General features: G+C 42.1%; 1 long non-coding RNA gene across 1 annotated transcript; it reads left to right on the forward strand.

The window, feature by feature from the left end:
• Positions 1-268: 268 nt before the first annotated feature.
• Positions 269-7,361, forward strand: LOC104994874. Its single transcript, XR_825999.1, has 3 exons — positions 269-975; positions 5,687-5,853; positions 7,277-7,361. It is a non-coding gene; the product is annotated as an uncharacterized LOC104994874 (long non-coding RNA).
• Positions 7,362-13,220: the final 5,859 nt, after the last annotated feature.

Below are 13,220 nucleotides of genomic sequence, written 5' to 3' on the forward strand. Positions count from 1 at the left end.
AATGTCTTGGTCAACTTCATACCTACCATGCTCTACATCTGAGCGTGGTAGGAAAAGAAGACCAGAGAAGCAAGAAGTCAGCAACAGACAAGTTTCCCACAAGCAGGAAGTGGCAGTGTCCAGACAAACAGGCTCAGACTCATATTAAGTTAAATATTTACTCAGCTGACAGGAGTAAATATTACACTTTTAATTATTATCCACTTTAACCAACATTTTGCGAGTGTCCACTGTTTGGGAGATGGTACGATGCATTTGGGGGAAAAAAACACAAATAGAAAAAAGGGTCTTAGGGAGCAATATGCATTCATGAAAAAACAAAAGCTAATGAATATTTATCCAAAAATATACATGTGTTGATAAATTAGTATTATGTTAATACAAATAAAACAGGTTTCACACAAACCCTGAGGGAGCCATCAGAGTAGGGAAAGATTAAGGAGACAAGTTTCTCCTTGAAGAGAAGGAGGTTTTAGAATAGGTTTAGAATAGGCTTCGCTGGTGGCTCAGTAGTAAAGAATCCACCCGCAGGTCTGGGAAGATCCCACATGTTGCAGAATGATGAAGCTTAAGCGCCGAAGCTATTGAGCCTGTGCTCTCGAGCCCAGAGCTGCAGCTCCTGAGCCCAGCGCCACTACTGAAGCCGAATGACCTAGAGCCTGTGCTCCGAGAGAATCCACTGCAGTGAGAAGCCGCGGAATACAACCAGAGACTAGCCCCGCTCGCCACGACTAGGGAAAAGTCCGCTCAGCAACGAAGACTCGGCATAGCCAAAAATACATACAGAAATACAAATTTTTAAAAACAGATTTAGAAAACCAAGGGACTGTGGAGTTAAGGGTGTCTTGAGTGAGATAAAAACACGGAGCTGAGAGCGGACCACACACACGTGGCCCTGCAGAGGGAGGAGGGTGGTGGGCTCACCTGGAAAGCGGAAGGATGCTAAGCGCGAGAACGACCTTGAAAAATCGCCAGGTAGGTTCACAAAGTGCCCAGGGACTCGGGGTTACGGATGTCAGAACGGGGAGACCATCTCAAAAGAGGGAACACTTTGGGTTTGGGGGTTTGGTTTTGTTTGTCATTTTACCAGTTAACCGATTAAGTAAGCATGAAGGAGGGCTATGAAAACAGCTCACTGGATCAAGGACAGAAGAAAAACACCAGGCTTTAGAGAAAGCAATGTGTTCTGATAAGTCGTGGGCAGAGAGGAGAAGAGGGTAGAAACGTCAATTTCTTCACTAGACATTGGGTCAAAACACTTGTGGAAAATGACATGGCAACTGGACACTGAAGTGAGGTCAAGGAAGGGATTTTTATTTTTTAAATAAGAAGAGACTATAAACCAGCCACAATTCCCTGAGGCTGTGTCTAACCAGAGCCCTAGATATGAAATCAGCTCTCAAGGTCTGCTTTCATGACCTCAGTCATTAGAAAAATGTGCAGAAGAAACAGAAAACCTGAGAAACAAACATTTGTGTAGAAAATAGAGGGGATCATACAAATAAAACCTCATGTTGTTGTTCAGTCACTCAGTCATGTCCAACTCTTTGCAACCTCATGCACTGCAGCACACCAGGCTTCCCTGTCCTTCACCATCTCCCGGAGCTTGCTCACACTCATGCCCATTGAGTCGGTGATGCCATCCAACCATCTCATCCTCTGTCATCCCCTTCTCCTCCTGCCTTCAATGTTTCCCAGCATCAGGGTCTTTTCTAATGAGTTAGCTTCACATCAGGTGGCCAAAGTACTGGAGTTTGAGCTTCAGCATCAGTCCTTCCAATGAATACTCAGGATTGATTTCCTTTAGAATTGACTGGTTTCAGATCTCCTTGCAGTCCAAGGGCCTCTCAAGAGTCTTCTCCAACACCACAGTTCATACTGTTACGCAAAGGCCACCTGGATATGCTTACAATGAAAAGGGAGGAACCAGGGACTGTGATGAGAGAAAATTACCAAAGTCAGTTACACTTGTACATGTGAAGACTGAAGGCCAACTTAGCAATAGGAGTAATTGTGGCAGGCATAGTTAACACTGATGTGTAGGATCGTGTGAGTGTAGAATACAGAAGGATCCAAAACCCAAGTAGAGACTCTAGTTTTCTTCATCGTATCTCAGAGCTTTGATAAAAAGTAGAGGATAGATGGATGTATTCATTAATTCAACAGGACATTTGCCGTAGACATTAGGGGTCCACAGATGAATTCAGTATGGCCACTTCACTAAGGAGTTCCCTGTCCAAAGACCAGGCAGGTAAGGACAGTCCAGTTCAATAGTTGCCACCAAAGGCAGAGTAACAACACAAGGGCTTCCCGAGCCCCTCTTTTATCCTGAAAGGATACCCATCACTCAGGATGTTCTTCGGTGATCTTAGCATTGCCTGCTGCAGGATGACTATTAACACCGCTCCAAGAAAGACGGTGTCTGTTGATCCTTCCAACCTCTTTGTCACCTCACTTCTGCCACAAATAACCAACTTGCCGGGTGGACCTTGATGTTATCATGAGGGATTTCCAGAAAGTTGTCTGGCTCCTAGAGATTATTTTTTCATAATTTTCTCTCTAAAGCAACTTGACATACTGCTACTGTGTTCAGTATTGAGTAAGCTTCTGAACCACCTACTAGTGAGGTTAAGAACACACAGATACATACAAATGCACAACACACACACCAACACACACACACACACACCTTTGCTCAATAACCCAAAATCTGTGTTTTTTTTAACTTTATTGAAGTATAGTTGGTTTACAAGTTGTGTTAATTTCTACTGTACAGCAAAGTGACTCAGTTATACTATACATTCTTTTCCATTATGGTTTATGGCAAGATATTGAATATAGTTCCCTGTGTTCTACCGTAGGACCTTGTTGTTTATCCATCCTATTTAAAATAGGATGTATTTTTGTATCTGCTCATCCCAAACTCCCAGTCCTTCCCTGCCCCATGCCCTCTCCCCCTTGGCAACTGCCAGTCAGCTCTCTCTGTCTGGGTCTGATCCTGAGCATCAGTCCTAGGTCCTACCCATCAGCCCTGCCTAAGGTTCCCTGGGGCATCTAGTCCAGAGGCTTGGAGGCAGCAAGGCTAAATTGTTTCCCCCTAGGAACAAGGGGATGGGGGTTGCTGTTTTATTATGTAAGAGGGAGAAGCACGGGAAAGTGAGCTTTAGTGAATGAAAGGTGATCATGTGACAGTGCCTCCAGACTCACTCCACAAAAGGAAATGCACTTGCGTCAAGATCGCCACATCCTTTTCACTGAAAATCACCTGATCACAGTGACTCAGCACTTTCAGACTCTTTTGTCGCTGGGGCCAGACCCTATTCCATTAGGACACACACATTGTTCCAAATGTGTTGCCTTGCCACACCTCACCACTGTTGCTAGGAAAACATATTCAATGCAGGAAAATGTATTTGTTACGCCAAAAGCAAAGACAGACATTGCAGAATGGAAGCAGGCAGTAATCTGGTCCAGATCAAAGTTGCGTTTCAAAAGGCATTTGTCATTGGTTCACACTCTCCCAGTTAAGCTTTTGCTGACTCATTGTAAATTACTCAAAGTTGTACCAAGCTAATGTTTAGCAACTCATTCTATGTGGAAGCCAAGTTCAATATCAAATTCTTAAAAGTATGTGTGACTTGGTCTATTTACACCTGAACAAATAGGTAATCATGAGTCACTTACCAACACAGCATGACTATAGGAAAATGGAATAACCAGCCACTCAAGTGAAGTCAACAAAGGTTATTTTTAATAAGAAATAACACTACACATTGGCCATAACTTCCCTTTGCATCACTGCTTCTTTGTGTACACACATACAAACACATATATATATACTCACATGAAACTCTACAAAACTAAAAGTCAAGTGAGCAGAAATTATGTGACTCAACTAAGACAAGACTAGAGTGAACAAGGGTTCTACAGAATGTTCAGTTTAATTGTATGTGTTCATTTCCTTTCCCATTATTCTAATTATTCATTTTTTAAAATATACTTATATTTTTACATATATTTTTATATATTTATAAAATATACAGTGTATTATACTGTAAAGTGCACAAATATGTGTATATATGAAGTGTAGTGAAGTGAAAGTCCGTCGTGTCTGACTCTTTGCGACCCTATGGATATACAGTCTATGGAATTCTCCAGGCCAGAATACTGGAGTGGGTAGCTATTCCCTTCTCCAGGGGATCTTCCCAACCCAGGGAGTGAACCCAGATCTCCCGCATTGCAGGCAGATTCTTTACCAATTGAGTCACCATGGAAGCGCAAGAATACTGGAGTGGGTAGCCTTGTTGTAGCCATGTGTTCCAGGAAACAAACTAACTCAGAAGGACAATGCAGATAGTGGAGTGCAGTTTATTACACCGGCGGGCCCAAGACAAAGTCTCCTCTTAGCCAAGGACCCCAACCAGTTTCTGTGAAAACCTTATATACCCTAAGTGTACGTGCTCAAACCCACCTCCCCAAATTCCCTGAAACTAATCTGAACAACCCACTCCAGTACTCTTGCCTGGAAAATCCCATTGATGGAGGAGCTAGTAGGCTGCAGTCCATGGAGTCACTAAGAGTTAGACACGACTGAGTGACTTCACTTTCAATTTCACTTTCATGCATTGGAGAAGGAAATGGCAACTCACTCCAGTGTTCTTGCCTGGAGAATCCCAGGGACAGGGGAGCCGTCTATGGGGTCGCACAGAGTCGGACACAACTGAAGTGACTTAGCAGCAGCAGCAGCAGTCTGAACAAAGGAAAAGAAAGATATGATCAAAGTTAACCAGTGATTCATATGCCTTAAGCCTAGGTAGTTAACAGTAGACAATTATCAACAGGCCTGTGGTCATACTCCAATAAGCATAACAGAATATACGATTCTATTTGGTTAGATAATTAGGGTATTCTTTTAGGCGACGGAGAGTCTAGGTACGAGCTCTGAGGCTCTTCCTTCCGGGGGCCTGGTTTTCCAGTTGGTATGTCGTTTCCATAGATACTGGGCATATAGATCAAAGTCCACAGTTCTGCCTAAGACTGAGTTCTGCTTTCAAGAAGGAGCCTGTTCTGTCTGTTTCCTCCTTCAGCCTAACCCTTCTCCAGCAGATCTTCCCAAGCCAGGAATCAAACTGGGGTCTCCTGCATTGCAGGCAGATTCTTCACCAGCTGAGCTACAAGGAAAGCCCATATATATGTGTTCCCTCCTACTGGCACACGAACCACTCAGCCGAGATGGAATCCAATCAGGAGGATTCCAGGGGGTTGGTAGTACATGCAGACTGGCATCTCCTGTCTCCTTTTGACCTTTCCTGAATTCTCCTGGTTGGTGGTGGCTTGTTAGTTTCATGCTCCTTACTAGGACATGATATTCTGTTCTAAGATAATTCATGCAAATTGTTACTGTGGTGTCTGGCCAGGGTGGGAGGTTTCGGTCAGTGGTTTTCCTAACAGTTTTATAAAACTACCAACCCTCTAAAATCCTCCGGGGTGGATTCCATCTTGGCTGAGTGATGTGCGCGCCACCAGGAGGAAACTTAAGTCAGACTGAATGGCCAGAGACAACCCAGAAACTAACTCCATCACCATAAAACCCAAGACTGTGAGCCACATGGCAGAACAGAGCTGCTGGGTGACTGACCCTGCTGCTCTGCCATTTCCTTCCCAATAAAGTCTTTTATTTCGTCAGCACATGTGTCTCCTGGGACAATTCATTTTAAAGCGTTAGACAAGACCCCACTCTTGGGCCCTGGAAGGGGGGTCCCCCTGACTACAACAGAACCACCATCCAATTCAAGACAGAAGACATAGGACATCCCTGCTGGCCTCTGAAATGATGCCCAGCGCCCCTCCCCAGTAAGTATCTCCCTATGGAGGTAAAGCAGTTCTGACCTCTATCATCACAGTTTGTTGTTCTTGAAATTTATGTTATTTAAATCTTTAGATATATACTATTCACATAATTTTATAAAATGCAGTGCATTCAAAAAGTACAAATGTGATGTTTCTCTCCTAGCTGTGACCTCCAGGCACTTAATTTCTCTATCCAAAGGCACCCAATGATATCAACTACTGTGTGTGTTTATTGAAATATTTAACTCATATGCAGGCAAAGACATGTGTATGCATAGCCTTCCTCCTCTGACAAGTTCTATAGAACACTGTATACACAGTGTTGCATACCCTGCAGTTTACACACACACCCAACATGGGTTGTTCCCTGTTCAAGACTTTCCCTCTTTTCACTATACTGCAGAATATTCTATTATTGAAACACTTTCCTAAGGACAAACATTTAGGTTACTTCCCATTTCTGGCTATGATAAATCTTTAAGGTATGTTATTCCACAGAAGTAAATCTACAGGAAAAAAGTCTTAAAAGTAGAGTTCCTGGGTCAAAGGACATATACATTTGCAATGTTTATAGATTTGCAATATTCACCCAGTGACATAGCAGTCGTTCCCTTTTAAACTCCAATTTAAACTCCAAGGGCCTATTTTCTCACAACCTTGCCAACACGGTGTACTATTAAACTTTTGGAGCTCAGCCGATCTGATAAGGAAAAATGGCTTCTCTAGGTATATCTAATTTGCATTGCTCTCATTATGAGGCTGGGCGTATTTTCATGGGTCTATGAGCCATTTATTTCCTTTTTTGTGCATTCATTTTTTGTTCATTTTCTTATTTGTTTATGCGTTATTTTGAAGATGCATCTTACATATTAAAATTTAGCCTTTAACTGGGGAATGTCTTGCAAACATTTTCTCCTAGATTATTATTATTTGTCTTTCTTTATAGTAGCATTTGCTGTACAGGGTTTTGTTTTGTTTTGTTTTGTTTTAATGTAGTTGAATTTTATTGTATGGCTTTTGACCTTTCCACTCAAAGGTGATTCTCCCATGGAATATTTTGGTGTTTTAATAGACTGTGTTTTTTTCTTTATGTTTAAATGTCTAATTTATCTGGAATTTATTTGGGTGTATGATGTAAAGTATGGATATAACCTCACCTTTTTCAAGATGACCATTTAGCTTTGCAAACACCATTTATTAAGTAATTGCCTTTTCTCTCTTGATTTGAAATATCATTGTTATTATATACTAAATTCTACATATGTTCTAGAGTTTCTATCTCCCATCATTGCCCTAGAGTTCCTACCTCCAGGAGTTTCCAGGATCAGATTGTTTTAATTATTATATTTTCAAAAAAGTTATAAGTTGCTCACCACCTTCACTCTACCTCCTTCCTCATTGTTTTATCTTGTTTTGTCTTTTTCAGAATTTCCCTGGTTATTCTTGCCAACTGATTTCCTCCATGTGAATCTTGGAATCAGCTTGTTTAGCTCTGATATCTTGTTGGTGTCTTTATTTGGATCTCATTAAATTTGTAGATTAATGTAGTATTCATGTTACTTATTATTACCTAACAGACTACTCCCAAGATTTAATGGTTTAAGAACTTAGTATTATTTCTTACGGTATGCTGATTCAAGTCCTCAGGCAGATTCTCATTTGGGATGTCTCAGGGACTTGCAGTCAGAGGAATATTTCTTCCCTCAAATGTCTGTGCCTGAGCTGGGCCAGCGAGGGCCTGGCTGAGCATCTCTCTTCCTCCAGAAGCCCCTGCACGTGCCTGACTGGGCTTCCTCACAAAGTGGCAGGATCACAAGGGTCAGGCTTCCTCCACTGTTGCTTAGGCCAAGTGTTCCAGGAAACACAAGCATCAGCTCCAGGGTTTCTCATGACCTGGGCTCAGAAATCACACAGTGTCACTTCTCCCATAGCCTATATATCAAAATAAGCTACTACAGGGACCCAAATGGAGGGGACTACACAAAAATATGACTACGGCTATTTTTGAAGTCTAGCATTCCTACATGGGGGGAATTACCACAGGAATGGGATCTGGGTAGAGGGGTTTATTTATTTGATTCATGCTCTCAAAGAACTTTTAGGCAGGAGACACAGGTTTGATCCCTGGGTGAAGATTCCCTGGAGGAGGAATTGGCAATCCACTCCAGTATTCTTGCCTAGAGAATCCCATGGACAAAGGAGCCTAGCAGGTTAAAGTCCATGGGGTCGCAAAGAGTCGGACATGACTGAGCACGCAGGCACAAAGAATTCTCATCAATTTGAAAATGTTAAAAAAGAATTTCCTGTATAAAATGGAAAATTAATGAAGGGAAAGTTTAACCCTACAAATAAATGACACACTTTAGTAACACTTTATGGTTCACATAATGCTTTCCTCCCCAATTTCAGTTGGTTTTCATTTCTACATGAGGCAGTTTTATTGTTCTGGTTTCTCAGATGATGAAACTGAGGCTCAGATAGATTCTAAATTACTCAAAACCTCAAGAACTCCTCTGACTTAGGGCCCAACTTGCCTGAGGCAGAAAAACTCAAGCATCCACAGGAGCCAAGATGATAACCAAAATGAGTTAACTAGCCAGGTGGTATTGTTTTGGAAAAGCCACATTTTGTCTGAAAATTAAGTGCATATGGTATTCTTTATTTCCACTCAGCATTATTCTCTTTTATTTAATACTTGCTAATCCTGCTGTCATATTCATCTACCTTTGGTTTCCAACTACAGTTAGTCCCTTACCTATGAACGAGTTCCATTTTGAGGGCACTTTGTAAATCCAATAGGTTGGTAAGCCCAGCAAAGTCAGCCTAGGTACCAAACTGACACAGTTGGCTATATAGTACGGTACTGTAACAGGTTTATAATACTTTTCACATAAATAACACATCAAAAACAAAAGTGAAGAAAACATGTGTAATGCACTATAAGTGCAGAACCTTGAAAAGGACAGTAGCACAGAACAGTAGCTGGCATACAGGGGCTAGGATCCAGTGAACAGAGAAGACGAGTTCCAGCCTGGAGGAGGGAGAGGACGCGGGAGGTGGTGCAGCCGAAGGATGGCCAGCAACAGGAGACGGAGGGCACGCTGCGATTTCACTCAGAGATGGTGATGGCAAACACTGTGAAAGCATCTTTGAAAGTTTGCAACTGGAAAGTTTCTATATGGGGGACCACTGTACTGATAGAGACATAGTTGCAAGACACAGCTGACTTCCTTCTTAAGTCAGCCATAAGGAGAACACACCCGGACACGGGGTGGTCAGTGACCAAGGAAGGCTTTGGTGTCTGGAGTCAAAAAGAGAGTAGACAGACTTCTGCATACTGGAAAGGGAGCTGCTTCTCCTCTCCCGGGAATGGTTGTCACCTAGCACCCTGGGCCAAGTGTGTAGCTTTTTTATTTTCAGAGTTGTTAGAAGTCCTTTTTCAAATAAAATCATCTGAAGTTTCAATACTGATAATAAACTCAATTTTTTAAAAAATGAAATTGCCCACCAGCCCCCGAGTATGGGATGGAAAGAGCAGCCCACCCCAGCCCATGGGTGGAACAGTCAATTCCCAGTCTGAACCACTACACAAGTACCGACCTAGGTGCTCTGAACTGCTCTCCCCACAGTATGAAAGCCTCAAACCAAGAGACAAAGGGAAAAAATTATACTGAAACAGTGAACACCATGGAGCCTGCCATAATCTGTTCAGACAGCTAGAGCAGACTATCATAGACTGAGTATCTTATGAACAACAGAAATGTATTTCTCAGTTCTGGGAAGTCCAAGATCAAAGCACCAACATCTTCAGTGTCTGGTGAGAAGGCCTTCCTGGTTCACAGACAGCTGTCTTCTCGCTGTAACCTCACATGATGGGGTCTTTTTTATAAGGACACTAATCCCATTCATGAGAACTCCTCCCTCATGACCTACACTTTCCAAAGAAAATCTCCACCACCAAATACCATCATATTGGAAATTAGGGTTTCAGTTTATGAATTTCATGGGGACACAAATATTCAGCCAGCAGCAGAATTACAGCTAAGGCAACAAGAGATGAATCTGTGAAGATTCTTCTACAGCCCTGAGATCATATAGGACCCAAAGAGAGGTCATGATTATTTCTGAAGATATGGTCACAGGAAATGAACAGCCAGGGAGAGTTGGCAGCCACACAGATAGAAGGTTTGGCTCTATTAACTTCACACAACAGGACATTTGAAAGGAACCTTAAAATAAATGTTCCACATGTCCAAGAGATGGAGGAAGGAAGAGCATCTGTAATGCAAGAACAGAACATTTAGAGAAAAGAATCTGCTAATCTGAAAAAGAGTCAAATGGCATGGACTGAATTATAATGCATTGATTTGACCTGAGCTGAATACTAAACCGACCAATTATTAACTAAGCTTTGTTGTAAATATTGCCTAAGAAGAGAAAAGAATGAAGGAAACAAATCTGTCTGTCAAAAATTTTTAAATATTCTAAAGTTATTTTTAAAAGTATTTTTCCAAAATCATTCTAAACCTTTTGTCTCAACTTCTACAGTGATTTGTTTGATAGCGATTTATATTAGGAGAAGAGGGGCCTCATTTTACCTGAGTAAACACTTGCTTAAGTGTTTAAGGAATTCCACAAAAGCTGTTGATGAGAAAAGCATTGTGTAGTACTTCCTCTTTGTAGTTTAAAAGAACCTTGAAAACTGACACAAATTAAAGGTGTTTCTACGTAGTAAGCTAAGTAATAATGGATATGGGCATATTACAGAGTTATAATTATCATGCCTCTATGCATGAATGTAGACTATTCTATGAAAACCTACAAGACCTTATAGAACTAACACCCAAAAAAGATGTCCTTTTCATCATAGGGGATTGGAATACAAAAGGCAAGAAACACCTGGAGTAACAGGCTTAAGTTTGACCTTGGAGTACAAAATGAAGCAAGACAAAAGCTAACAGAATTTTGCCAAGAGAACCCACTGGTCATAGCAAATACCATCTTCCAACAACACAAGAGAAGATTTTACACATGGACATCACCAGATGGTCAACTCCAAAATCAGATTGATTATAGTCTTTGCAGCTAAAGATGGCAAAGCTCTTACAGTCAGCAAAAGCCTGGAGCTGACTGTGGCTCAGATCATGAATTCCTTATTGCCAAATTCAGACTTAAATTGAAGAAAGTAGGGAAAACCACTGATCATTCAGATATGACCTAAATCAAATTCTTTATGATTATACAGTGGAAGTGAGAAATAGATTTAAGGGGCTAGATCTGATAGACAGAGTGCCTGATGAACTATGGATGGAGGTTAGTGACATTGTACAGGAGGCAGTGATCAAGACCATCCCCAAGAAAAAGAAAAGCAAAAAGGCAAAATGGTTGTCTGAGGAGGCCTTACTAATAGCTGAGAAAAGAAGAGAAGCTAAAGGCAAAGCAGAAAAGGAAAGATATACCCATTTGAATGCAGAGTTCCAAAGAATAGCAAGGAGAGATAAGAAAGCCTTCCTCAGTGATGAGTGCAAAGAAATAGAGGAAAACAACAGAATGGGAAAGACTAGAGATCTCTTCAAGAAAATTAGAGATACCAAGGGTATCTCATGCAAAGGTATTTCATGCAAAGATGGGAACAATAAAGGACAGAAGTGACACGAACCTAACAGAAGCAGAAGATATTAAGAAGAAGTGGCAAGAATACACAAAAGACCTATACAAGAAAGATATTAATGACCAGATAACCATGATGGTGTGGTACGTCACCTAGAGCCAGACATCCTGGAGTGTGAAGTCAAGTGGGCCTTAGAAAGCATCACTACGAACAAAGCTAGTGGAGGTGATGGAATTCCAGCTAAGCTGTTTCAAATCTTAAAAGATGATGCTGGGAAAGTGCTGCACTCAATATGCCAGCAAATTTGGAAAACTCAGCAGTGGCCACAGGACTGGAAAAGGTCATTCCAGTTCCAAAGAAAGGCAATGCCAAAGAATGTTCAAACTACCACACAATTGCACTCATCTCGCACACTGGCAAAGTAATACTCAAAATTCTCCAAGCCAGGCTTCAACAGTACATGAACCGTGAACTTCCAGATGTCCAAGCTGGATTGAGAAAAGGCACAGGAACCAGACATCAAATTGCCAGCATCCTTTGGATCACAGAAAAAGCAAGAGAGTTCCAGAAAAACATCTACTTCTGCCTTACTGACTATGCCAAAGCCTTTGACTGTGTGGATCACGACAAACTGTGGAAAATTCTGAAAGAGATAAGAATACCAGACCCCCTGACCTGACTCCTGAGAAATCTGTATGCAGGTCAGGAAGCAACAGTCAGGACCGGACATGGAATGACGGACTGGTTCCAAATTGGGAATAGAGTACATCAAGGCTGTATATTGTTGAAACAGAGCAGGACTCTATGATCCTTGCCCCCCTCCACCGTGTCTATTGGCTGCCTTTTGCCTGTGGAAAACTTTAATCAAAGAATGAGTTTAATCAGAGAAGTGAGAAATATTGAAACAAAAGAAAACAGTCTAAAGAGACTAAATAATAATAATGTAGTCATTAAACATAGTCAAGGACCTTTAGTTCTTTCTCAAGGGCTGTGGATAATATTCTGAGCCAAATCCTGTAAGCTGTCTTACAGATACCAAACAGATGGAAAAGTTAACTAAGTGATAACCAGACTGTACCCAGGACTTGAGCTGCCACAATTCCAAGAATTGGCCGCAAAGAAATGGGAACAAGTGCACCCCAGAACTAAAGATTAACTGCATAAATCAACCAAGATGATGTTAGTCAGACCTGATGACCAATTTGAAGATGACTCTTAGAGATGACTATGCTGTTTCTGCACGTAACCCCCCCCCCGACTCTGTCTATAAAAGGTCTTACCCCTTGCTTGTCACGGAGGGAGTCAGACTTTAGACAGATGTCCACCACACACCCCCACCCCTCGCAGTTGCCGGCATCTGAAATAGAGCAAACTTTTCTTTCCACCAACCTGGCCTGTTTCCTGGCTTTTGAACAGCGAGCAGCCGGACAGTGCCCCCGCCCCACATACCTTTCAGTAACAGATTTTGGTGCCAAACGTGGGGCTGGCTACTGCTGGCTATGGCTGGCTCTCCTGGGCCTTCTAGGGGGCACAATGGCTCTGATAGTGTCTTAGCTTGCTGCCGGTGGCTAACCAGCCCTGAGTAGGGGACTGGGGGACATTCCTAGCAGCTGCCAAAACCGTTTGTTTTGAGGATCCTCCCTGCTTCTCCCCTGCTCAGCACTGGCTGCCAACTTACCGCTTTTCTTGGTGGAATGGAAACTTGCATTTGGGATGAGCTGACGAGCTCCAAGACTGGCTAAGTCCACTGGTGTGCACA

The sequence above is a fragment of the Bison bison genome, unplaced genomic scaffold, assembly GCF_000754665.1.
Source record: "Bison bison bison isolate TAMUID 2011002044 unplaced genomic scaffold, Bison_UMD1.0 scf7180017864270, whole genome shotgun sequence".
In the NCBI taxonomy this organism is placed as follows: domain Eukaryota; kingdom Metazoa; phylum Chordata; class Mammalia; order Artiodactyla; family Bovidae; genus Bison; species Bison bison.